Source organism: Symphalangus syndactylus, chromosome 1, assembly GCF_028878055.3.
Source record: "Symphalangus syndactylus isolate Jambi chromosome 1, NHGRI_mSymSyn1-v2.1_pri, whole genome shotgun sequence".
In the NCBI taxonomy this organism is placed as follows: Eukaryota; Metazoa; Chordata; class Mammalia; order Primates; family Hylobatidae; genus Symphalangus; species Symphalangus syndactylus.
Window position 1 is genome coordinate 144,825,944 of NC_072423.2, and position 26,161 is coordinate 144,852,104.

Here is a 26,161-nt window from a genome sequence, read left to right on the forward strand (position 1 = left end):
TTTAACATTATCATCTCCATTCTTGCTAGTTAATTCTAGAAAAAAATTATAATTTTTTTCAAAGTATTTTAATTATGTCATAAATATATTTGCCTTATACATTTTTTAATCTCCTTAGATAGAAGTACTAATACATTTCTTAAACAAAAATTCATACAGAATTCTTCAAAATAATATATATTACTTATTGTGAATTTAGTGCTAAGAGAATTATATGCATGCTTTCACCTAGGATTCACAATAATACTTTGAAGCGAATTTTTTAAATGTTACAAATAAGAAAACTAAGACTCAAAGAATTAAATTATCTACCCCAAATAAAAAGTTATTAAGTGGTGAATGTTACCTGTTATCATCTTATATGGATGTTTTTGTTCTTTCTTCTTCCTTTATGATTTGCACTTTCAAATCTTTTTGGCTTGTCAAAAAACCTAAATCATTATTGTGAGATTCTCTACTAAAAAAAAAAATACAAAAATTAGCCGGGTGTGGTGGTGCATGCCTGTAATCCCACCTACTCAGGAGGCTGAGGCAGGAGAATCTCTTGAACCTGTGAGGTGGAGGTTGCAGTGACCTGAGATCACGCCACTGCACTCCATCCTGGGCGACAAGAGCTAGACTCCTTCTCAAAAAAAAAAAAAAAGTTCATGCATAATGGAGTAGAAAAAACATGGACATTGGACAGCTTTGTAGAGTATCTGGCACAATAATTGACCCTCAGCAAGTGACTATTATTTGTCTTATAACTAATTTTGAATGGTAACAGCCACGTACAATTAGAGGATGAGTCCCGCTGCACTTATACAGGTTTTTATTTTTTGTATAATATCTATGTACACTGTTATTATAATCAAAACCATTTTTGTTCAACTTTTCGAGTATCTATTTTGAAATTAAACTTTATCACCCTTTGAATGACTTAATCAATTTTTTCATTGCAGTAAAAAACAATTTCTCTTTATACTTTAGTATTTCATGAAATATTCTTTACTATTACAGATTTGTGGTGAAAATAAAGAGATAGAATAACCTATATCTCTATATTTTTGCATGATAGTGATTCAAATTATGATACCTATTAAAATTCATATGCTATGCTATAATTAGAAATAGGGTAAAGCAGATGGCATATTACTTATAATTCTGTTTTACAAAGGAACGTACATGTACTAAAGGAACCTAAGTGCAGCATTTTAACATGTTTAGATTTTGAAAATCTATTGCATTTTATAATCTTGTTAACAGTTTCTGCTTGGAAGAATATGATTAAATTGAGAAGGTATAAAAATAATTTGGATGACTCCCCTTGTATAATTCGCCAAAACAACCTATGAAAAAAGACAATAAGGAGTTGGCAAGTTATTTAAAAATTTGTAATTTTCCTCCATCCTTTAAAAAACAACAGATGCTGGCAAGGATGAGAAAAAGGAACGATTTTACACTGTTGGTGGGAGAGTAAATTAGTTCAACCGTTGTGGAAGACAGCGTGGCAATTCCTCAAAGATCTAGAAGCAGAAATACCATTTGACCAGCAATCTCATTACTGGGTACATACCTAAAGGGATATAAATCATTCTATTATAAAGGTACATGCGTGCATATGTTCATTGCAGCACTAACCACAATAGCAAAGACATGGAATCATCCCAAATACCCATCAGTGACAGACTGGATAAAAAAAAATGTGGTACATATACACCATGGAATACTGTGCAGCCATACAAAGGAATGAGATTACGTCCTTTGCAGGGATGTGGATAAAGCTGGAAGCCATTATCCTCAGCAAAGTAATGCAGGAACAGAAAACCAAACACCACATGTTCTCACTTATAAGTGGAAGGCAAATGAGAGAACACATGGATACACGGGCGTGGACAACACACACTGAGGCATATTAGGGGTGGGGAGGGAGGGTATTAGGAAGAATAGCTAATGGACCCAGGGCTTAATACCTAGGGGATGGGTTGATAAGTGCAGCAAACCACCATGGCACACATTTACCTACGTAACAAACTTGCACATCCTGCACATGCAACCTGGAACTTAAAATAAAAGTTGAAAAAAGATTTTCAGATAAGAATGTGAATAAAGCAGACAATTCCTTTAAAATTTAAAAGATACAGTCATAGAAAAAAATATCAATGGGTTATGAAAGTGTACAATATGGTTGAACCCAATTTGGTTTATCATATGTTTAGGTGAACTGTGGGTTAGTTACATTAACATTTACCTAATTAATATAGTAACCTTAAAAATTAGGTACTACATCCTCATTTTACAAATGAAAGAAATAACCGCATAATGTTAAGTAGTTTTCCCAAGGCTATACAATAGCAAGTGAGAGGCTTAAAAAGTAGGTACTTGAAGTTAATGAAAAATCCTCATGTTTTTTACAATCTGTACCCTGCCTGAAGGGGAAGAAGCTCTATTATCATGTGAATGTGATACTGCTGGTTATTGGTAAGGACAGGACATTCTATTGACATAGATTGAATATGTGGAATTACTTAACAGGTAATCTTGAAGAGCTCCTATGAAACAGATAGTGTGCTAAATGTTGGAGATATAGCAGTAAACAAGATGGAAAAAAAAAACGAACATGCTCTTATATTTGGAGACCTAAGCCAATCAGTACCAGATTTGGATGTTGTCAAACAAGGATTGGCTCTCCAGTCAGAAATAAATCAACACGTTTTCACATTACATTTCTTTTTCAAAAACATCTTGGCAAGTTTTTGTCATTATGTAGAACACAATGTTCTATAAGTTTATTCTGATTATAAAAACAACATGTGCTTACTGAAGACATGCTAGAGAATGAAAAATAAAAACACGACCAATTATATAATTATCTAGTGTTAACATTTCTAGGCTTATATTTTGTCCCTCAAATTAAGATAATATGGGGAATGCACTTTGCTGTTTCTTTCATTTTACATTACATTTTGAATAATTACTAAGTTATTTAATACCAACTATGAAATGATTAAAAATATATAGAAGCACAAAGCAGAAAAGAGCCACTAGTTACAATGTGACCATCCCAAGTTTATTACTATAATATTTTGATGTATTTTTATACATTCATGTTTTAGTAATTTGACATATAGAAAAGTTAATGTCTTTGTTTTTTAAATCATAAGTATTTGGTAGTTCATTTCCCTAACTGAGGTTAGTAATTTTTATAAAGCTGTGAGATAGAGCTGTTTGTTTATATATCTTGGTCCATAGTTCTGAATTTCCAAATGATAGATTTGTTGAACTGGAGTATATTCATGCTAATGAATCTAAGCATTTTCAGTGGGTAGAATATACAGTCTAATGGCTTTCTTTTTTTCTTTGACGGAGTCTCGCTCTGTCATTCAGGCAGGAGTGCCGGAGTGCAGTGGTACGATCTCAGCTCACTGCAACCTCCGCCTCCTGTGTTCAAGTGATTCTCCTGACTCAGCCTGCCAAGTAGCAGGGACTACAGACGTGTGCCACCACACCCAGCTAATTTTTGTATTTTTAGTAGAGACAGGGTTTCACCATGTTGGCCAGGCTGGTCTGGAACTCCTGACCTCAAGTGATCCATTCACCTCAGCCTCCCAAAGTGCTGGGATTACAGGCATGAGCCACTGTGCCTGGCCGTCTAATGGCTTTTTAGAATGTTCTTAATTTAAATTACTAAAAGTAATGTCTGATAGATTTGCAGCCCTGAATTATTATTACTAACATTGAGCTGTGAAACATCAGGATATTTTACACAAAGTATCATTTTTGTCTACTAACTTTCACTTATTTACTTGTAGTCTGCTTAAACCTTTTCCCATATCTTAAGTAGGCATTAGAATTGTTTGCTAGGACAACTCTATTTTTTCTTTTTCAACTCTTATTTTAGAATCAGGGGGTACATGTGAAGTTTTGTTACATGGGTGTATTGCATGATGCTGAGGTTTGGGATATAATTGAATCCATCGCCCATGTAGTGAACACTGTACCCAATAGGTGGTTTTTCAGCCCTTGCCGCCTTCCCTTTCTCCCTGCTCTAGCGCTCCCCAGTTCCTGTTGTTCCCATATTTATATCCATATATAACCTATGTTGAGCTCCCACTTATACGTGAGAACATATGGTATTTGGTTTTCTGTTTCTGCGTTGCTTCACTTAAGATAATGCCCTCCAGCTGCATCCATGTGCAGAGCTTTAGCAGGATAATTATTTGACAATGTGAACTTCCAGCCTTGGAGTTGGGCAGTAGAGGCCATGGGAGCAGAGGGAACCTGACAGCCAGCAGGCAGTCAGCTTGAGAGGTTGCGTAGACCACAGCCCCAGTGAGGGTTCGAATCCTGACTCTATCTCCTACCAGATGTGTGACTTTGGCTCCTTGTGCATCAGTTTTCTCATAGGACAGTCCAATTATTGTATTCTTTAGCTCCAACCTTTATACTTGGTTCTGTTTTGTAATTTCTAGCTTTTTATTCTTTTTGTCTGTCTAATCCCTATCATGTAATTCTCTTGGTTTCCTTTAGTTCCTTGCCCATGATGTCCTTTCATTTTTTGAATATCCTTGTGGGTCAGTAGGGGATACTTTAAAGTTTGATAATGCATATGGAACGCTTAGAATAATACTTGGGCTGCCCATAGTAACCCCTCAATAAATATCAGTTCCTCGTTAGTAAAGAAAAATCCTGACGCAGCCATAGATTTGATCCTGTCAATCTGTTACCATAATCTCTGATGAAGGCTCTTTCTAATCACATGAAAATTCTTACTGACAAATGGGCCACTATTGCTGTGAGTTTAGGTAAATCTCAGTAAGGATGATTGGTTTTATGTAAGCCTTTGCTGATACCTATAAGATGAATAAACAGCATATACAGCCTCTTACAGAAACAACTAACACTCTTCTCATGTTGGTAAGGCCAGATTAGCCTTTTTAAAATAAAACAAATTGCTACCAGCAAAAAATGAAAGAGATAGATCAACAGAAAGCCCAGAGCATTAAAAAAAGTCATACGTTACTGGAGAAGAGAATTCCTATTTAGTAAATTCTGTGAGATACGTGTTTAACAAGTTTGATGAAAACAGAGCAATTTAAACTCTCACCTTGACATTACAAATGTATTTAAATTTCATAAGATCAAAGAGTTATAGTTTTAAAATATCTTTGAAAAGATTAGAAAAAAATAAATTTCTGTCAAGATATCAAATGGATATATCCTACTGTTTAAAATTTTGAAAAATCAAATATATTTTAAAAATAGTCTATATTTAGAATCATAAAAAGTTTAACACTGAAAAACAATTGCCACAGATTTGACATAAGATTAATGTTATTATCAGATACAAAAATCTCACAGAAATAAAACATTTTCCTTAGATTAGTCTGTTCTTACGAGGAACAATTCTTTATGGAGAAGAACAAAGGAAACAAAGATGAATCAGCTTCTAGATTCTTTTTGGGTTCTGGATATGAGCTGACTAAATGTCACAAAAAAGGCTTGAAGTACAAATATATTTCTATGTATTTGGTAAAGAGGCTGAAACTAAGGGAGATTCAGTAACTTGCCCGTATTTATAGTTTGATAACTATAGAGAAGCCACAGTCCTTCCCTACACATATATGGGGCAAATTCAGTCTCACTTAGGATGTTACTAAGGCAAAATAAAAAATCATGTAATATTGTTATTAAAGAGTATAAATTTATTTTTTAAAAGATACCAAGTCTTGTGTATTATCATAACACCATTTATAAATAAAAGAAAGCAAAATATAAATAAAGTATGGGATACACTTTTGATGAGTCGTTTTGCATGACTAAATGATGGCTACATGAAAAATTCTTTGACATAAATATTAGGATAAAATGAAATATATCATTCATTCTGTGACCTCATCTAGCTTTTAAAAAAGTAATTAATGTAAAAAAGATTATAAAAGATAGTGGTTTTTTGTTCTTCTATTTTCTCTGTTATGTATTTTTTCTTCTATATGAAACACTAAATATCAATTTAAATGAGAAAATGAAAGAATGGCATGAACATGTCAGTTTAAAAAAGTCTATTATCATTTCCTTTCATCCCTTCCTTACTAAGGCAGCGTATTCTCTTTTCTAACTTGAAATGTGTCAAAGACCACCTGGGTTATTCGTATTCTCATTCTCTGCACAATGGGAATATAGATTCATGTTTACACAGATGAATGGGGGGCAAGGGGTGACAGGTACTGCTTTATACCAGTAGAGTTCGCTATTGCAAATTCTCATAATTTTTAAAATTACTTCACCTGTGTAAAGTTTGATGATTCAGAATTCTTTGATATATACATGATTTACATATTTTAGCACTTGCCAGCTCTTGAGTATAAATGATATAATATTAATAAGAGCCTCAATTTTACTGACTTTTACTGACATCGACACTAAGTGATAACTTGACCATTTAACCCTTAGTCTCCACATAATTTTCAGCATCTCCAAGTTGTGTCCTTATGACATGTGTCTGACTGAATTAAAGTATTCTTGGAAAAATATTAATAGATGAAAATAAAATGGCCGTCTAGAGAGTACTATAGAATAATATATTAGCCTTTATTGGGTCCTATATATGCTTGCCTCATCCTTTCCATCCCTAGCTAGCTAAACCAGTGGGCAAAAATAGGAAAATGTAGATAATTCTATGATGTAAAATTATCTTCTCTACTTTTGCCAGTTGATTCTTCTAGAAGAATTTTGCAATTGATTTTTCAAGAATGTTTTCATGTGTAGTGTTGTTATGTTGCCAGTTATCACCTTTTGTGGATGCTGTTCAATATAGTAACATATTTGTTTTCGACAATGAACGTGATTTTTGAGAATCACACTTAGCCATTGAATTTTGATTGTCTAATGTTTATTGCACAAGGGTGAAATTAGTGACCAAGAAGACCAAGATGTGATATAAAACAAAACTTGAAATTCATCTTTATAACAAAAGATTTAGCTTATAATTAAACAGTTGCATATTTGAAAATAAGTACTATTTCAAAGAAAAATGCTATTATTTTAAGGAACAGACAAAAATCATGCCTTAATACATTAAAAAATTGACACTAAAATTATAGTTTAGCCCCCCAAAAATTACTACTTATAGGTAGTTTGTGATAATGCTATCACTTTTCTTGAAGTAGAGATAGATATTCAACCATATAGGGGGACTAATACTTGTAATTTTTTTTTTTTTTTTTTTTTTGAGATGGAGTCTTGCACTGTCACCCAGACTGGAGTGCAGTGGTACAATCTCGGCTCACCACACCCTCTACCTCCTGGGTTCCTGCAATTCTCCTGCCTCAGCCTCCTGAGTAGCTGGGATTACAGGTGCCTGCCACCACATCTGCCTAATTTTTGTATTTTTAATGGAGACAGGGTTTAACCATGTTGCCAGGCTGGTGTTGAACTCCTCATGTCAAGTGATCAGCTCACCTCGGCTTCCCAAAGTATTGGCATTACAGGCATGAGCACCACGCTCAGCTTGTAATTTTTTTTAAAAAGTCTGTAAAATTTAAATGATTGGATATAAACGGCAATTTTAAAGAAATTATTTTAAATGTCTTCTATAACATGTGATATGTCAGTGAGTACTTCTTCAGTAGTGGAAAACACTTGTTTTGGCATAGAGGAAGAACTTGAGGCATTCATGTACCCAATAGCAGTTCTACTTTAACTTCAATTAATATAATGCATTTCTTTTGATTATCTATTGCTGTGTAATAAATGACCAACTTAGTGGCTTAAAACAACAAACACTTATTATATCACAGTTTCTTGGGTCAGGAATCAGAGCATAGATTAGCAGGGTCCTGGATTGAACCCTGTCAAGATTTCATAAGCTGCAATCAAGGTGACAGCAAAGTTGTGGTCTCATCTGAGGCTCAACTGGGGAAGGATCTGCCTGCAGGTTCAAGTGGTTGACAGCATTCAGTTCTTTGTGAACTGTAGAATGGAAGGCCTCAGATCTTTTCTGGCCATGAGCTAGGGGCTATAGTCAGTCCCTTGCCACCACGTGAGACTCTCCACATTTCAGCTTATTTCATCAAACCCAGCAAGGGAAAGACACAATACAGAGAGGCTGCTGGCCATACAGAAGTTACAATCTTATGTAATGCAGTCATGGAATTAACATCCCATAACATTTGGTTTCTTTTACTGGTTTTGAGAAGGTCACAGGTCCTGCCTACACTCAAGGGAAGGTTACATAAGACATGCATATCAGGAGGCGGGATAACTGGTGATCGTTTTAGAGTTTGTCTGCTATGGTTTTAAATATAAGGAAATATCCTAAGAATAATAAGCAATATACATATATAATTGTGTAAGTGAAAAAAGCACATGAATAATTGTTGATTTTTTTCATTGTTTTGGTATCAGCTATTTACTCAATGAGAAATGTGGGCTTTTTAATAAATAATACTAATAATGATGCATTGAAGGTATATCATAGAACAGGATTTTTTAGGATATAGAACTTCTAATTTTTACATAAATATTAATACTTTAGTAATACTTTAAATACTTTAAATAGTAATACTTTTAATGACAAAAATGACAATTACTTTTATACTAACCTAATACTATGAATAAAAAAGCAAAAGCTTAAATAGCATTAGAAAAGATTCGAGCAAAGTAATGACAGTACTGCATGTTATCCAAGCTAACGTGCATTAATTGTAAGATGCACTATTGTCTTATATACCACTAAAAACAATAATGCTAATTTTGTACCATGATATGATACTTTTTTTCTATCTTAGAATTGTATGCTTAGTGAAGGATCTCTTTTAGGCTTAATTTACTACATAAATGTTCATTTATTTATGTTTCATATATATAAAAGAAAAATAAAGTGAAACAAATTAGGTAAAATATTCCTAAAATTTCTTTATATTTGGAGCGTGACTGTTCTGAATCGACCTTTTGATGCAGAGTAATCCAGGTGCATATTTTCACACACATTATGGTCCTCCCTGGCTCTGTAATACTCTGTAACACCAGACATTTAGGGGAACAGCATTTCTTAAGGAATCTATCAAATAATTCAAACATTTTATGCTGAATTCTAAAACTGGCTTTGCAAGTATGTAGAGCTGGTCTACTTTTACTCCTTCTTTAAGACTGTTGCTAAACACATCAAGCCACCACAGAGCCCATCCTCTTCCTCACAATCACTTTTTCCTAGGGATAAAATGTGTTTATTCCACTATCAAACCCAAGTTTTCTATCCAAGCATTGACTTCTGTCCTACTATTTATAACCCTGAAACTTTTGTTGCTTGCTCACGTATAGGCAATGACAATTCCATCATGCCAGGCCAACAGCCAGTGTTGGGTTTTTATTGAGTTCAAGGATTATATAATGTGGAAGAAATGTATATCATGATACTCTATGAAGTACAATAAGTGTTAGACCCAAAATTTAAACTTAAATTTATATTATGCCAAAGCTTAATATCTTTTCTATCCATCATATTAACTTCCAAAATAGCAGTCTATAAAATGAAAGTCTTCTTGACTTTAGTGTCAAGCTCTTTTAGATATTTTTAGTTATTTTACCCCAGTGACAGTAAAAACTACAATACACTTGGTGTTTCTCATATCTTGCATATAATCTAAGGAAAATGTTATTTTCCAAGGCACATTTGAAGTTATTCCTATAGCTTATATTTTGGAGACTGTAAAGGTGTTCTGAACTCAGCAGCATGTTATCTCCAAAAGTGCTTTGATTGCAGATTTCTGTCAAGGTATGGGATATAATAATAAATATATAAACAAAAATACAAAACTGATCTTTGTAAGAAAATTAGTTCAGAATATTAAAGCTATATGTTCAACCTTTTCTAAAATTTAGTTTCAAATTTAAAAAAAGCCTCACTATTTTTACTTAGTACTTTATTCATATATTTTAAATGATGTACCTCTGTTATGAAAATGGTCTACTTCTCTGCAGAGTTCACAGAAAAAAGAAGAAGTTCTAGGCAATATAATGAGACAAATACAGTGCAATCATTTAATTAATGTTTGTAGTAACTTAATAGTTACATGGGCATTTGCTATAAAAATAAGCTGGAGTACCTGTGTAGTCTTAGAACAGAGTTTAGATAATAGAATAAAAATGTGGAACTAAAAAAATAGAAACTGCATACATGATCAAAAATTTTGCAAAAGAATTATAGAGGGAGAAATATCAGTGTAACTATACCAATGATGCAAGTCTCAAAAGCTTTGTAATGAAATAAATGGGTATATTCATCCATCATTTTTAATAATATTCAACAGTGAAATTAGAAACATTGGAAAATAATGTATATATTCCAGATGAATGCATTAAAAAATGAGAAAAAGTGGCCCAAGTAGCTGTAATTGTTATTCAATTCTGTCTATAGCACTATTTTTGTTAAAACAATAAAATGGTGACTATTTTCATCAGTTAAGGAGATTCAGTTATGGCAACTGAAACTGACTCTGATTAACTTAAGTAGAAATTTAAGTTTTCTGAAAGTTTATAGTTCAGTTCAGATAATTGATGGGAATTCTCAGGAAAGAACTGATCATAGAAAAGGGTAGGAGTGCATTTACTATGCAGTAATGAAACTGAAGTTTCAAGTTCTTCCAAGTAATTCTTCCTATTACTTCCAAGTAATTTTTGTTATTTTGCATTCTTCTGTTTTCAAGTGGACCCTCCAGACTGTATCAACTATGGTCCCACATAACTTGGAACCTCTTGACTCCAGGAAGTGCAATGATTCAGTTCATGAGAACACCATCAAAATACAAAAATGCAATGAATAGCCTCTGTCTTTCAGTCTTTACAATATTCTGCTTAAGATGTAAGTTCCTAGAAGAGAGAGAACCCAGTAGGCCTAGCTTTCTTAGGTCTTCAGAACACACTGTAACCAGAAGTTAAATAGTCCTAGGAAGGGTACATATAGTGGAGAAGAAATTCATAAAGATTTACCCCTACATCTATCTTCATCTTTAGTCCTAAACATATGCTTTCAAAAAACTTACACCTGACATAATGCAAACATTCCTCTGAAAAATAAAATTGTCATCCTACCCCTAAGAACATTTTCCAGCTTCAATTCCAAGATTTCTAAGTGGTATTCATTGTCCTTAATTTCCACCACGATCTTGTTCTGGTATATTGGCTAAATATATCACTGGCAAATGGTAAAGTTATATGCAATAGTGAGGAAAAGAAAGTCAAAGGGAAATTTGAAATATATATAGAACACTAGAACTTATTCCTTCTATTTAGCTGTAATTTTGTATTCTTTAAAAAATCTCTCCTATAGCCCTGGAGGGTCTATAGTTAACAATAATGATATAGAAGTTAAAAAGAAATTATTTAGGCAGATAGTTAGGGCAAGGAAGCCCTCAGTAAGGCTTTCCTTTTAATGAAAAGCAGCCCCCAAGTAATTTTCTTTTCTAACGAAGAGCACCGTACAAAATCGAGTTGCAGACATAGAAAGGAATGCTAGAAGATTGCACAAGGGAATGCTGGCAGTTGTGCCAATAGGAAAGAAGCTACCTGGGAACTAGGCACGTTCAAAATGGCGGCTCCATCTTCCCTTCTCTTTGCCAGCCCCGTGTACAGTAAGGAGCAGGCAAGATGGCCATGGCCAAGCAAAGACTCCATTTGCATAGTGAGAAGGCTAGGATGGAGTGGCCAACTTCCTCTCCTGCTATGTAAGCATCACGCCTGGTCCAACCAATCTGTGGACCTTATGTAAATCAGACACCGCTTCGTCAAGCCTGTCTATAAAATCTAGTGTACTCCCCTGTGGGATGGAATTCCCATTCAGTCACTCCCCTCTCTCAAGGGAGAGAGAGTTATTCTCTTTTCTTTTTCTTTTGCCTATTAAACCTCTGCTCTTTTTTTTTTTTTTTTGGTTTTCTTCTTTTTTTAAATTTTATTATTATTATACTTTTAAGTTTCAGGGTACATGTGCTCAACGTGCAGTTGTTACATATGTATACATGTGCCATGTTGGTGTGCGGCACCCATTAACTCGTCATTTAGCATTACGTATATCTCCTAATGCTATCCCTCCCCTCTCCCCCCACCCCACAACAGTCCCCAGTGTGTGATGTTCCCCTTCCTGTGTCCATGTGTTCTCACTGTTCAGTTCCCACCTATGAGTGAGAACATACGGTGTTTGGTTTTTTGTCCTTGCAATAGTTTGCTGAGAATTATGGTTTCCAGTTTCATCCATGTCCCTACAAAGGACATGAACTCATCAGTTTTTATGGCTGCATAGTATTCCATGGTGTATATGTGCCACGTTTTCTTAATCCAGTCTATCGTTGTTGGACATTTGGGTTGGTTCCAAGTCTTTGCTATTGTGAATAGTGCCGCAGTAAATATACGTGTGCATGTGTCTTTATAGCAGCATGATTTATAGTCCTTTGGGTATATACCCAGTAATGGGATGGCTGGGTCAAATGGTATTTCTAGTTCTAGATCCCTGAGGAATCGCCACACTGTCTTCCACAATAGTTAAACTAGTTTACAGTCCCACCAACAGTGTAAATTTCTCCACATCCTCTCCAGTACCTGTTGTTCCCTGACTTTTTAATGATCGCCATTCTAACTGGTGTGAGATGGTATCTCATTGTGGTTTTGATTTGCATTTCTCTGATGGCCAGTGATGATGAGCATTTTTTCATGTGTTTTTTGGCTGCATAAATGTCTTCTTTTGAGAAGTGTCTGTTCATATCCTTCACCCACTTTTTGATGGGGTTGTTTGTTTTTTTCTTGTACATTGGTTTGAGTTCATTGTAGATTCTGGATATTAGCCCTTTGTCAGATGAGTAGGTTGCAAAAATTTTCTCCCATTCTGTAGGTTGCCTGTTCACTCTGATGGTAGTTTCTTTTGCTGTGCAGACGCTCTTTAGTTTAATTAGATCCCATTTGTCAATTTTGGCTTTTGTTGCCATTGCTTTTGGTATTTTAGACATGAAGTCCTTGCTCGTGCCTATGTCCTGAATGGTATTGCCTAGGTTTTCTTCTAGGGTTTTTATGGTTTTAGGTATAAACCTCTGCTCTTAACCTCACTCCACATGTGTCTGAATCATTGATTTCTTTGGCATGAGGCAATGAACCTCCTGTATTTATTTACCCCAGACAGTGACGCTGCTTCAATAATATGTTGTATAATTTCAAATAGCTAGAAGGAGGATATTGAATGTTCCCAACACAAACATATGACACATGTTTGAAATTATGAATATGCCAGTTACCCTAATCTGATCACTATATGATTGGAACATCACTATGCACCCTATGAATATGTACAATTATTATGTGTCAATTAAAAAATTAAATTCGAGAAAGAAAAAAATAAGTTCTTTTCCTAATTAAAAAATATATTATATATATATGAAGGAGGAAGAGGAGTAGTCACAAATAGCTCATATTACAAGTTAGATATCCAGAAAAAATAGATTGCAAAACACCTACAGTCTTTCTCCTGTGCTCTGACATTCTTATTAGCAGGAAAGTGATTAGCTGAATGTCAAACAAGGTTAAGTTTAGTCTGAACTGGTAATCAAGAGTTTTCTTAGATTTTGCTTCATTTTTCATGTGGATAAAAATGCTCAGTTTCTCAGATCCCTCTCCTTCCTCTGCTTCTCTTCTTCTGTTCAAGCAGATAAAGATTGAAGGAGAATGCAGGCTTCTGGCTTAGGGAATGAGGTAAGGAGCAGCACCCTGGCCTCATGCTGGTGTGGAAGGTACACAGTGGTTTTTATGTTTCTCCCAAATAAATTTCTGTCCTTCTGGGTGTTTCTGGTCCTGAAGTGTGTAACTAGCGAGCGTGTTTCTCTTGGTCCATTGCTAACCTTTCAGTATATATTAGCTAAATTGGCCTCAGCTCGGCTCCCACTGATGGCAGAAACTGAGGCTCTGTGTGTCTTCCATTCTGTGAGAGCCTGATTCCAGCATCAGCTAAGAAGCCATCTCCCGTTACTCTGACAGAGCCGGTGGCAAGCCCAGTGGCTCTTCAAACAGCTCCCTGATTCACAGTGTACTGAACACAGCCCAGGAGAGCTGAACTCCAGTGCCTGCCTCACTGCACATGAGCACACTGGATGTAGGCATGCTAAATTTTTGCACAGTAAATTCTTTGCTTCTTGTTGCCCTCCATTTGTCGAATACCCTCCCCTGCTGTGTGAACCTGATTCCAAAGAAGAAAAATCAAGAGATGTATGTATAAGACATATAGTCCTTTTCCTTGATTTCATGATCCTACAATTGCCTTTATCTGAAAAGAGCTTTCCATTCATCATAATATTAGTAACATCTCCTTCTTCCTAGCTCTAATAGATGTATATCTAAGCCTTAATGGAAAATACAGATATTCTAATTAATTACTCTAATTAAATTATGGGATAACCTGTGAGCTGAGTCCTCCAAACTCCATTATGATAAAAGTTGGAACATCCTTTTTCTATACAATTGCTTAGCTTATAGAACTGTGCAATCCTGATTTTGTCAATGATTGAATCTGAATATCATAGTTTTCTTTATCTTGGCATGCCAAATTCTACTTTCCTGGGCTTATAGTTGTCTGGAACATTATAATCATGCCACTGGCTACGAAGAAACTGCATTACAAAAATCTGCATCTCCCAGTATGAAGAAATGATCAAATGCTAAAATATATACGTTACCAATTAACTCTGGCAGAACAATGTAGCTAGATGTACTTATTTTTCCAATGGGGTGTTCTAAGCACTTGACAGTTCTGCTTTTAGAGAGAGTTATTTTCATAATTTAAAAAAGGGGTGTGTGTGTGTGTATATATATATATATATGAAGGAGGAAGAGTAGTAGTCACAAAGCAGAAAGAATACGTACAATTACAATTGTTCATATTCTAAGAGTAGTAATAAATCTTCACTTGTGGGCATGGTGGAGTAAGCAGGTACCAGGGTCCGTTACTGGAAATCTTTGATCCCGTTATAGAGTAGCAATCCTATTTTTCCTGTTAACACGGGTCCATCACTTATTCTGACTCCAAATCATCCTTTTCTGTATATTTATCTAACTGCTATCATAGTTTCCAATCCAGTGGAAACGTTTCTTTTGTCCATTGGTGGAAATAGTGCTCCTGAGTATGAGCATATCAAAACCATGGTGAAAACCAGAGTAAAATGTTCTGTTGCTGAGTCATTAACCACTGCTTCACTGGGTTCTAGGCTATGGGAAGAACAGCAGCACATATGGGATGCTTGTACTACAGTCAGGTCTTGCTAGGAGTGTTTTTTGCTTTAGATCCCTCTAAAACCCTTTCCTGGGCACTTTGGTGTATGGGTGCAAGTTGGCATAAGTTACTCTCAAAATTTAAAAATGTCAGTAAATATGAGGAAGCAAATCTTCTTAAGACTACAGCATGCAGCAAATTTTTCCTCACACTGAAGTGAATATCCTATGGTTATTGATTCTCCATTGAAACTTAATTGATAAGGCAGATTCTTCTATTTTCAGAGAATCTATTTTCCCTCTTCAGTATGCATACAACTTACCAAGGATGTTTAGGATGGTTTCTACTCTTCTCTCCAGATTCCATTAGCATGATGTTATTAATAGGTTGCATTAACATCATGCCTTGTGTGGTGATGCATTTTTAAAGTCCCGCAGATTACGATGTAGCAGAGAACCTTAGTGTTGCTACCCTCAGGATCAGATGTTAATGGTATAAGGCTGTTCCTACCAGTTAAAGCAAACTAATTTTTATGACCTCCGTTTATTAAAATGCACAAAAATGCATGGGTCAGGTTAATAGCTGCATATCACCTATGAGGGATTGTATTAACATCCTCCAAAAAATCTACAACATCTAAAGCAAGAGCGGTAAGTAGTGTTTCCAGCTGACTCAAATTATAAGAATCCACTAGCAATTTCCCAAACATATACTCTGCAGCATGGGCTAAAATGTTGGAAGTAAATTGAGATATACTGGAATCATAGCACGTGAATGTTTGAAGCCTTTCATGGTGCAACTAATTCGTGCATTTTTCTCTGGAAATGCTGATTTGTGAGATTGTTTCCTGTCTGTATCCTTTGCTAAACGATTTACTCCATGAGGGCTGAAATTGTGTGTGATTTATGCATAGTTATATCCTAAGTAGCCTCTTTCACTTTCAAAGTTTCTCCTGTGTCAGAAGCACTTACAAAATGTCCTTTGTCAAAGATCTGAATTCAAAATTTAGTAAACAGGTTCCTTTGAGATGGGATGAAGAATCCTCTTTTAATTGGAGTGTGCACATGATCTATTGGATGACGTCCCAAGAGTGTTCTACTGAGCATCAGTACAACCAAATGTACCTTAGGTTAAGTGGTCCTTTGGCAGAAATAGTCCTCTGTAGCACCAAAATATCAAAAACATAATATGGTGCATGCACCTCTTAAATAATTTCGTAATGCTCATCCCTAGAGATTTTCTGAATATCTTTATGGGAAAGAATATTTAACTTTATACAAGTGGTTACAAATTTAATTGCAAAACACTATCTGCAAAACTCTCATTTGAATATTACAGAATTAAAATTTTCTGATGCATACTTTAGAAAACGTGTTAGGAACAATTAAATTAGAATCTATATGGAGAAAGGTGAATGCCAGCTGACCAGTTAGATATGACTCAGGACAGAGGATCTGGATTTATGTCTCAGCAAGATTACCTACTTGCCATGTGAACTCAGGCCAACTGTCACCTCTATGAACCATTTCAGTCCCACCATTACATGACTCTCAAAGATATCTTTATAGATTCAGGAGCTGTGAAAACTGAAACAGCCTGAGATTTTCTTTTCAATATGGACAAATATCTCACACATTACTTTTAGATAAACGGGGCAGAAATTTGTTGAAAAGGACATTGTCTTGTTGTGGAAAAATGATAGAATAGACATGTGGAAATTTAATTTTTTTCCCTTACCACAAATTCAATTAAAAAAACTCCATTTTGGGCCTTCTTATATAAATCTATGTCCCTTAACGGTATCACATCTGCATAAATTAGTTACGGAACCAAAACAATTACTATATATGTATGGCTGTTTTTTATCCTTTCCATCGATGTATATAAATTAACAGTCAATAATACATCAAGATCTTTGTAAAACAATGATTTCACCCTTCTCTATTTTCTCCTCCCCTTTCCTTTCACTGTAGTGTTTTTAAAAAATTCTTATTCTGAGAATAAATGAGTTCATTTTTATATCCTTGTAGAACTTTTTCTTGATCTAAAATACTCTTCCAGTTTCTAGTCTCTCTTAGCATTTCAGTATGAGACTTTAAAGTTTCCATTTTCACATTGGCATATAATAAGAGAAAAAGGAGGCAGGGCAAATACGTTTTACATGACTTGTATCAATAGAAATATATCATTTCGATAGAAATATAACTATACAAATAACTGTAGGAATTTAAGCGTCAGGTATTTCTGTGTCATATATATCAGCTTAAATGCTATCCAGAGGAGAGCATTGAAAAAGAATTCCTGTTAGATACAGTGTACTTGGAGGTTGAATTTAGTACTAATGGCTGAAGTGCTAGATTCAGGGGGAAAAATATTAAAGGGTATGGCAGAAAGTCTTTAATTCTCCACAATCTGGAGCTAGAGATGTGAGCTACAGATTAGGGCAGACAGTGGTGAAATTGGGAACCCACAGTTGGCATCTTTTTGTCGTCTTAGAGTGGCATTTAAGAGCAACAGCACTGAGGCCCCAGGAGAGGGGCTGCAGCTGTATCTATAGATCTGGCAATGACTCTTTGACACACCAGACAGCAGACTTCAGAGAGGTGGAGAGTCACACTTGGAATGGAGGTTGAGCTCCTGAAGGAATCCAAACTTAAATGAGACACATCCCTCTCTTAGCCTTCATACGTGATTACTACAAGCAAACAGATTGATAATTATTGTAAATCAGATACCAAAATCCAAAATTATAACTAAAATTATTTGTGTGTTGCTACACAAAGCTAGATATTTAACTATCACAAAAATAAATAGTTACAGAAAATAAACAAATGGAAAGTCTGTAAAGATTTTCCACACGTATGAAGCTATAATATCCTTCAAATATAAAGTCATTAAATATTTAAAAAGTAGTAACAAAAGGAAATGAGTAATGTGTATGGCAAAGCCATTCACGAAATAAATACAAATAACGAAAACATGTTCAGCAGCTTTACTAATCAAAGAACTAGCTAACTAGTTATCAGGACTAATCTGATAACATTTCCCCGCTACGATATATCCATACAGTTAAATCCTACAATGTCATGAATATTACAAACTGCACTGATAGTAGCAAAGAAAAATTAAAACAGGAATTTTATTCTTTAAAGGAGTAAATTTTTAAAGCGATATTTTTTCTGTTAGTTACTTTTTCACACTTTCTTCCTTCCTGCATGTTCACACTTTCTTCCTTCCTGCGTGTTCATACTTCAATCTGGGATCATTTATCTTCAGACTGAAGCAAGTCCTTTAGTATTATTAGTAGTAGTAGTAGTATTATTGTAGTGGATCTATTAGCAATACATTAACACAACTTTTCTTCTTTCGAAAGATATTTTCTCTGGGTAGTTGATTCAAATATAGAAGATTATCTTTATTTTATCACTTTAAAATCTTATTCCCTTTTTTTTTTTTATCTTTTCAGATGAAAAATGAACCATAAGTTTTACTGCTGTTCCTTTGAAGAAAACATTTCTATTTTCTCTGCCTGCTTTTAAGATTGTTTTTGTGTCTTTAATATTGTTCTTGCCTATTTACTATTTTCTTTTATCCAGTTACGTTTTTGACAAAACTTTTGACAGCATTCCATATGTTTCTCTCATTCTGTAATTTTTTCTTTTTTTCTGTACCTTTATTCTTTATCTCTGTACCTCAATTGGATTATTTGCTACTGAACTTTCTTAATTTACTGCTCTTATCTTCTACTATGTTCAAACTGTTTTTAACCCATCCATTGTGTATTTATTGCAGATATTTTATTTTTTGTTTATATAATACTTATTAGATTGCTTTTTTGTAGATTCCAATTTTCCATTGACATTCTTGATCTCTTCATTGTGTTGTACCATAAGTCTGTTCAGTCTACTATAAAAAATACCATAAACTGAGTAGCTTATTTTTTTATTTTATTTTATTTTTTGAGACGGAGTCTCGCTCTGTCGCCCAGGCTGGAGTGCAGTGGCACAAGCTCGGCTCACTGCAAGCTCCACCTCCCGGGTTCACGCCATTCTCCTGCCTCAGCCTCCCGAGTAGCTGAGACTACAGGCGCCCGCCACCACGCCCGGCTATTTTTTTTTTTTTGTATTTTTAGTAGAGACAGGATTTCACCGTGGTCTCGATCTCCTGACCTCGTGATCCGCCCACCTTGGCCTCCCAAAGTGCTGGGATTACAAGTGTGAGCCACCGTGCCTGGCCCTGAGTAGCTTATAAACAATAAAATTTATTTCTCACAGTTCTAGGAGCTGGGGAGCCCAAGATCAAGGGAGATTCTGTGTTTGTTGAGGGTTTGCTTTCTGGCTCACAGACATAGCCTTCTTGCTGTGTCCTCACATAATGGAAGAGGTCCATACACTCTCTGGAGTCTCTTTTTTAAGGGTATTAATACCATTCACGTAGGCTTCACCCTCATGACCTTAATCTTCGGGAGGTGTCCCAAAGGCCCCATCTCCTACTATCATCACCTTGGTGGTTTGGATTTCAACCTATAAATTTTGAGCATAACAGGAACATTCAGTCCATTACATACTCTTTCTTCTCTATCTTAAATATATTAAACATATTTATTTTAAAATTTTCTATCTATTAATTCCAATATTTGAAAACCTGTGGGTCTTTCAAAAATGTGTGCTTTTTCCTCTTGGTTTTTAGTTATTTTGGATTCTAGCATGCCCCATACATTTTTATTGGATTTCAGACATTGAGAATAAGAAACTGTAGCATCTCTGCATGGCATTATATTTTTACTTGAGAATGTGAAAAATTTTTTCAAGAAGCAGAAAAAGTAGCAGTATATCACCTTGCCTCTGTCAAAGTTTGATTTCAGACTTTGTTTGAGTTGTTCCCATAAATTGCCTCTTACTTTTAAGTCACGGGTCATAATCATAGGTGACGACCCTATCTCCAGGGTCATGGTCATTCTTGAGACTCACGTAAAAGCTCAGTGTATTCATAAAGCTATCTTCATCTTTACAAGGCTTGGACTCATCTCTTTCTTTTCAGATCATGTGGCTGCTGCAATCCCTGCGCCGCCTCCCAGATGCTATTTTCCACTGGGTTTCTTGGAGTTTTACCCTGTGTTTGTGGAGCTTTCAAGTTAATGCATTTCAGTCAGGCATGTACCTAGGAGGAAAAATGATGGTTCACTGGCTAAGTGTATTTTTGGGGCAGGATAAGTAAGATTACAGAGCCATGCTGACTTGTCCCCTTGTGTAATGCCCCACGGACACCTTTTGCAGGAAGCTTTGCATCTCTTGCACCTTCCTGCATCAGCACATAACTCTTTTGCAAGATAAGCAGTCCTACAGTATATCAGCAGATTACCAAATGGTCACAAGTTCCTGATACCTGGGATGTCTTGGGAAAGAGAACAAAAGTCCCTTATTCCTGATGTAGCTCCCACAATCTCCAGCCAATCATCACTAAAAGCCCAGGAAACTATTAGCTACAAATTCCTGCCTTGGTGGGTAGGGGTTTCTTAAGGGTCCGGCATGTGCAGCTAGGCTCAAGGTTTAGCTTATAGTGAACTTTCCCTCATTTTAATGGTAAAAAACACACTCCTACATGGAGATTTTTATCTGCTAATGATACGTGCAATGCATGTGAGAGCATGTAGATGTTGACCGCATGCACCAACCTCAGGTCTGCCTTTGCATACTTGACCTCACCAGTATTTTATGAATGTCTGTGTACAACTCCCATGAAAGGAATTCCTCTTAGGATACAAAGCTGTTATCTGTCCCTTTGAGCAGCCGACTCTGCCTCTCAGAGTGTACTTTTGCTTTGTAGTAAACTTCTTTGCCTACTCTTACTTTGGACTTGCTTTCAAATTCTTTGTGTGGTGAATGAAGTCAAGAACCAGAACTGGCCCACCGGCAACATTTTCAGATTAGTAAATACTGGCAAGTAGTTTTCCAAAGTGGATCAACTAATCCGTGTTTCCACTAGCAAGGATAAAATTTCCCATTGTTTCACATCTTTGTTAATTGTGCACATTACAGTACAATTTTATCACTGGATTTTCCCACCAAATGGCAAAATAATTGTATCCTAATCATTACAACAACCAAAAGCTGGATCCCCCATTTCTAAATGCACCTCAAGGAAAATAATATCTATGTTGATAACCGCTAAACTGTGCTCATGTTGGATAGTCAAATAAAGCTATTTGAGTGCCAAGGGAATGCTCTAAAGCTGAGGGCAGCAGTGTAGAGCTCTTAACATGTGACGCCCTTTACTGCTATTTTATTGCACTAATCATTTTTTTTGGTGATTTTTATTTAAACCCGTCTCCACATTTCACTGTAAACTTCATGAGTTGGCTTTGTTTGCTGCTGTTGCTGGTAAGTGACAATTAATACTTGTGGATTGTAATAATTTCTGAATGCTTAGTGCTTTAATTTATCAAAAAGCTGCCATGGCAGAGAAAGAGAGAGATTAACAGTGAGATCCTGGGCGGGAAAATGAGAAAGTTACAGTGTTTGCCATCAGACAGGCATGGAAAACTTTTCAAGAAAACAGAGGCCATCCTCAGAGTTAGAACTTGAGTTTAGAGCCCCCGTATAACCAAATATTCTATTGTGAATAGAATATACTGTCTTGAATGGAAAGGTCTCAGTTTGACTTTGCATAAAGTCAACCTTGTGAACTTTTTACCAAGATTAACATGCTTTCAAAAAGAGTCCAGATTACTTCCCAGTTACCTATTTTGAATAACAAACATGAAGTAATCTTACAGATTCCGATGGCTTATTATTCCTCTCGGCACATCTATATGATAAGCTTTCCAATTCCCATTTGATAGGTGAAAAAAGTCACTGAAACATTTTCTTGGATGTGGATAGATGGTTTGAAATACTCTCTGCACTATTTTTAAAAAGAATATCACCCACTCAGCTATGTGACAACTTTATTGACACGTAGCCCCATGAAATTTGTGTTTTATGGTTCCCCTTTTACCTGTAAATTAACCAGTCACAGAGGTTACTTGACCCAAACAGAGCCCTAAATCAATTTCACTAAGTTATTTGAAGTTTACCCTGGTGGTGAAATAAATAGCAGTGTATCTACCGCTGCTGTGAAGACATCTTGGTACGTCAGTGTTTTGTGATAACAACTTTGGAAAAATAAAACACCACAAGAATTGGAGATAACCATATGCTGAAACACAGCTTTAATTTTTTTACTATGTAAGCAGCCAAGGTTTTTTTTTTTAATTATTATTACTAAGTGTGTTTTGATCCAGTATGCTATACTTCTTTTCTAAATGAAGAAATCTATACTATTGATTAAGACTTAGAGCTTCCAACTTTAGCTAATTTTGATATCTACATATGGTATTAATCTCGTTTGTCCTACTTGGTGGAACTTTTATAAAATTCTTACTTATTTTAGTTGTGTTCAACAGCCCAAATGTACTTTTTCTAGTCTCTTCTTTGTTTTTCTTTCAAATATTTCTTTTTTTTTTTTTTTTTTTTTTTGAGACGGAGTCTCGCTCTGTCGCCCAGGCTGGAGTGCAGTGGCGCGATCTCGGCTCACTGCAAACTCCGCCTCCCGGGTTCACGCCATTCTCCTGCCTCAGCCTCTCAAATATTTCTAATATATAACTATATGCCCACAAAAAGTCATGATTTTTGAGATTTATATCTTGTTGTTATCTTGGTATATTAGTTGATAGAAGGGGCTTAATTGTTTTACTACAAGAGATCAGATTTTGAATTTGAGATTATTATATTTAAAACACAATTGTGCAGTAACAGGATGTTCATACAAAGCCTTGGTCACATATCACATATTTTATATCAAAAGCAAGATAATTTGTGTTTAGAGGATCTACCCTAGCAGGAAAAGTCAAAGTTAGGATCTCATTGATAGGGGATATGTCATAATTGTTTTCCATTCATCGTATGCTGGCCAGGTTTTGCAAGGATCTGGCTGGATTAGAGAGGGTTTTGCGATCAGGAAAAAAAAAAAATTGTCCCAGCACTGTAACCTGAGGTCCCAGAAATGTCAGGGAAAAATAATGTAGTTTTTATAATTTTTGCAAGTGAATCTTGGATTTCCAAATTGTTAAGTCCAGAGATAATGCTCTATAGAGAGTGGCTTCCCTGGATCCTTTGAGCCCACTGCACACTGATATAATGAAGTGTAAATACACTGTAAAATATACATGCATTTTAACAGTGAAGAAAAAGTCAACAGCTAATATAGTGCCTCATGTCTTCAATTTTATATTACAAACATTTAAAATGCATATGTGTATTTTATAGATTTAATCATAGCATGTATAGAGTTTGGTATGCTGGTCAATTCAATTAACCTGTAATTAACATCATAATACTGTTTTTATTTTAAATGAATATTGTACTGATATTGTCTACTCTTTCTTGTATCTTTGTCACCCAAGATAAAAGGTAAACTTCTCAAGTAAGAGCTTTGCTTTAATTTTTTTTTCATGTTACTTAAAATCATTTGCACAATTTGTGTTTTCCACATCAATGCTGATGGAAAAAGTAAAATATCAATAAGAATGCAGCAGATCTGTATTGCGTGAACTCTGTGGAACACAGTGTAGTAAATGTGGAAGGATAGGGAAAAAGAGTTCAGCCTGACATTTTGGGCTTTGCAATCCAAGAATAAAAAGATATAGAAATCATATTACAAAGAAGAAAGGAAAATACTAAATGAAAGTCCAATGATATGATATATACACGTAGAACAAGGGCTCCCTAAGATCAAGAAAAATGGTGGAAGAAACGGGGAGGTATTCAGAGAAGATGAGCTGAATGTAAGCTGAATTTCTGGGAAAAATAGAGAAGAATAAAATTTCCAGAGGGGGATAAGAAAGAATGAGCTATCCAAATTGGAGGAGGAAAACATTCCTCTTCATTTTTTTTCGAGGTTACTTTTGTTGTTATTTGTGGAACAAAATAAAAAACTATTAATCAGTGAGAACCCGTGAGTTCATACCATTGTCATATGTAGACAACAGCGTCTCTAGGTAGGAGTATAGTTAAATTCTACCAGAAAAAAGGAATTCGGATTTTGAAACACACTGTGCATAAAAAGACCGTAAAAACATGGTATTACTCTGTAATTCATACTATTTATTTCCCATAATTTAAAAAATCCAGTGAATTAGAATGCCTGAAAAGTAATTAAGTGTGAAAAATTTGTTTTTTGTTGACACAGTAAAAACTAAATGGAAAATTTTTTTTAATATTCTGTCTTGCTATACTTTTTATTACTTTCAAAATACATTAACTCTGCATTTAATTTGCATTTTACTTTGTCCTTTAGAGCGTTTCATAAATTTTAAGTTTTTCTTCTAATATGCTTTCCATGTTTATTGTTTAGGAAAAATTTATACATGAGTTGCCTAATGTATAATTCTGGTGCATGTACATACATATTTTTATAAAAATTGTTAGACTTATATGTGAATATGAAAAATTAAAAGTTTTATATCAGCTTTATGGCGTTATAATGAAGCACATTAATAATAAATATTCTAGGAACAAATTGTTGGAATAAGATAGTATTTATTGAACAAAGAAATTTAGTAGGAAAGGAAGTAGAAAATACTATTTATTTGTTCACACTAATAAGGAAATGCCATAAGGAAAAATATGTAACAAATTATAAAAGTACATATTTGAATAATTTATACACAATATATCGTAAACATTTAATAGATTACTCAACGGAAAATTCTTAGATCATTTACAACATTGTTCCCGAAACTTTAAAAATGTTTATGTATGTCTATCAATTTGAGACTCTTTGTGCCTATAATTTTTGTTTATTTAGTCATCTATTGGTACTTTTTTTGGCCTGAGATAATTTCTTCAAATTGATCAGGTTCATACTATATCTGACTTTAGCAGTAGATGAATTGTAAATCTTTCTAATTCTGCCTTTTGCGGAATTTGATGGTATAGAATGTGCTGTCATTTTCCATTAAACAAATGTAGAAAAAATTTGTGTAAATACTTTCATATTTACAAAATCTAAAAATGGATATATTCATTAGTCATATGATCTCTTTCCCTCATTTATTTATATTGACATTAATTATAGTGGCTCTAAACTGCTACCTATCTAAAAACAACTTTTTGAGAGAAAAAGACACATTGCAAATATAAAAATCTTATCAATTGTAGAAACATCAATATGGGCAAGGTCTGCAAATATATAAGTATGTATTTATCTATAGGGAGAGGTATGCCTGTATTCCATAGCTAGCCTTTATTCATTTATTTAACAGAAATACTGAGTCCCTACTGTATGTATGGAAGAGACTAGGTTTCAACAATACGAAAATAAGTTAGAGGTAGTCTATACCTGAGAATTTGCAGTCTCTTACCTGAGATACACAAATAATTTCAATAAAGTGTTGTGTTATAATAGAGACGTGGCTGTAATACTAAAAAGCAGCACTCGTAATGTTCACTATTAATACTACTACAAGATTGCTTTGTGGAGTAGAATCCCCATTGTTCTACTGGCATGGCTTGAACCATTCAAATATTGAAGGGAATTCTTGGATTCCTTTGATTTCAGCAAAGAGATACAATGAGTTGTTTTCATCATTGCATGGCCATTGCCAGAGAGTTTTACAGAGTGTTACTGTTGAGCATCCCCAGGCCAGACCTTGGTCTTATTCAGAAACTAAGCTTATGTCGGCCAGGCACGGTGGCTCACGCCTATAATCCTAGCACTTTGGGAGGCCGTGGTGGCTGGATCACCAGGTCAGGGGTTCGAGACCAGCCTGACTTACATGGTGAAACCCCGTCTCTACTAAAAATACAAAAAAATTAGCTGGGGGTGGTGGCGGGCGCCTGCAATCCCAGGTACTCATGAGGCTGAGGCAGGAGAATTGCTTGAACCCGGGAGGCGGAGGTT

At 35.1% G+C, this 26,161-nt stretch overlaps 1 protein-coding gene across 4 annotated transcripts in view; it reads left to right on the forward strand.

Annotated features, from left to right (window-relative positions):
• MSR1 (macrophage scavenger receptor 1) overlaps positions 1-26,161 on the forward strand; it is a 526,719-nt gene that overhangs the window by 113,928 nt on the left and 386,630 nt on the right. The window lies entirely within an intron of this gene.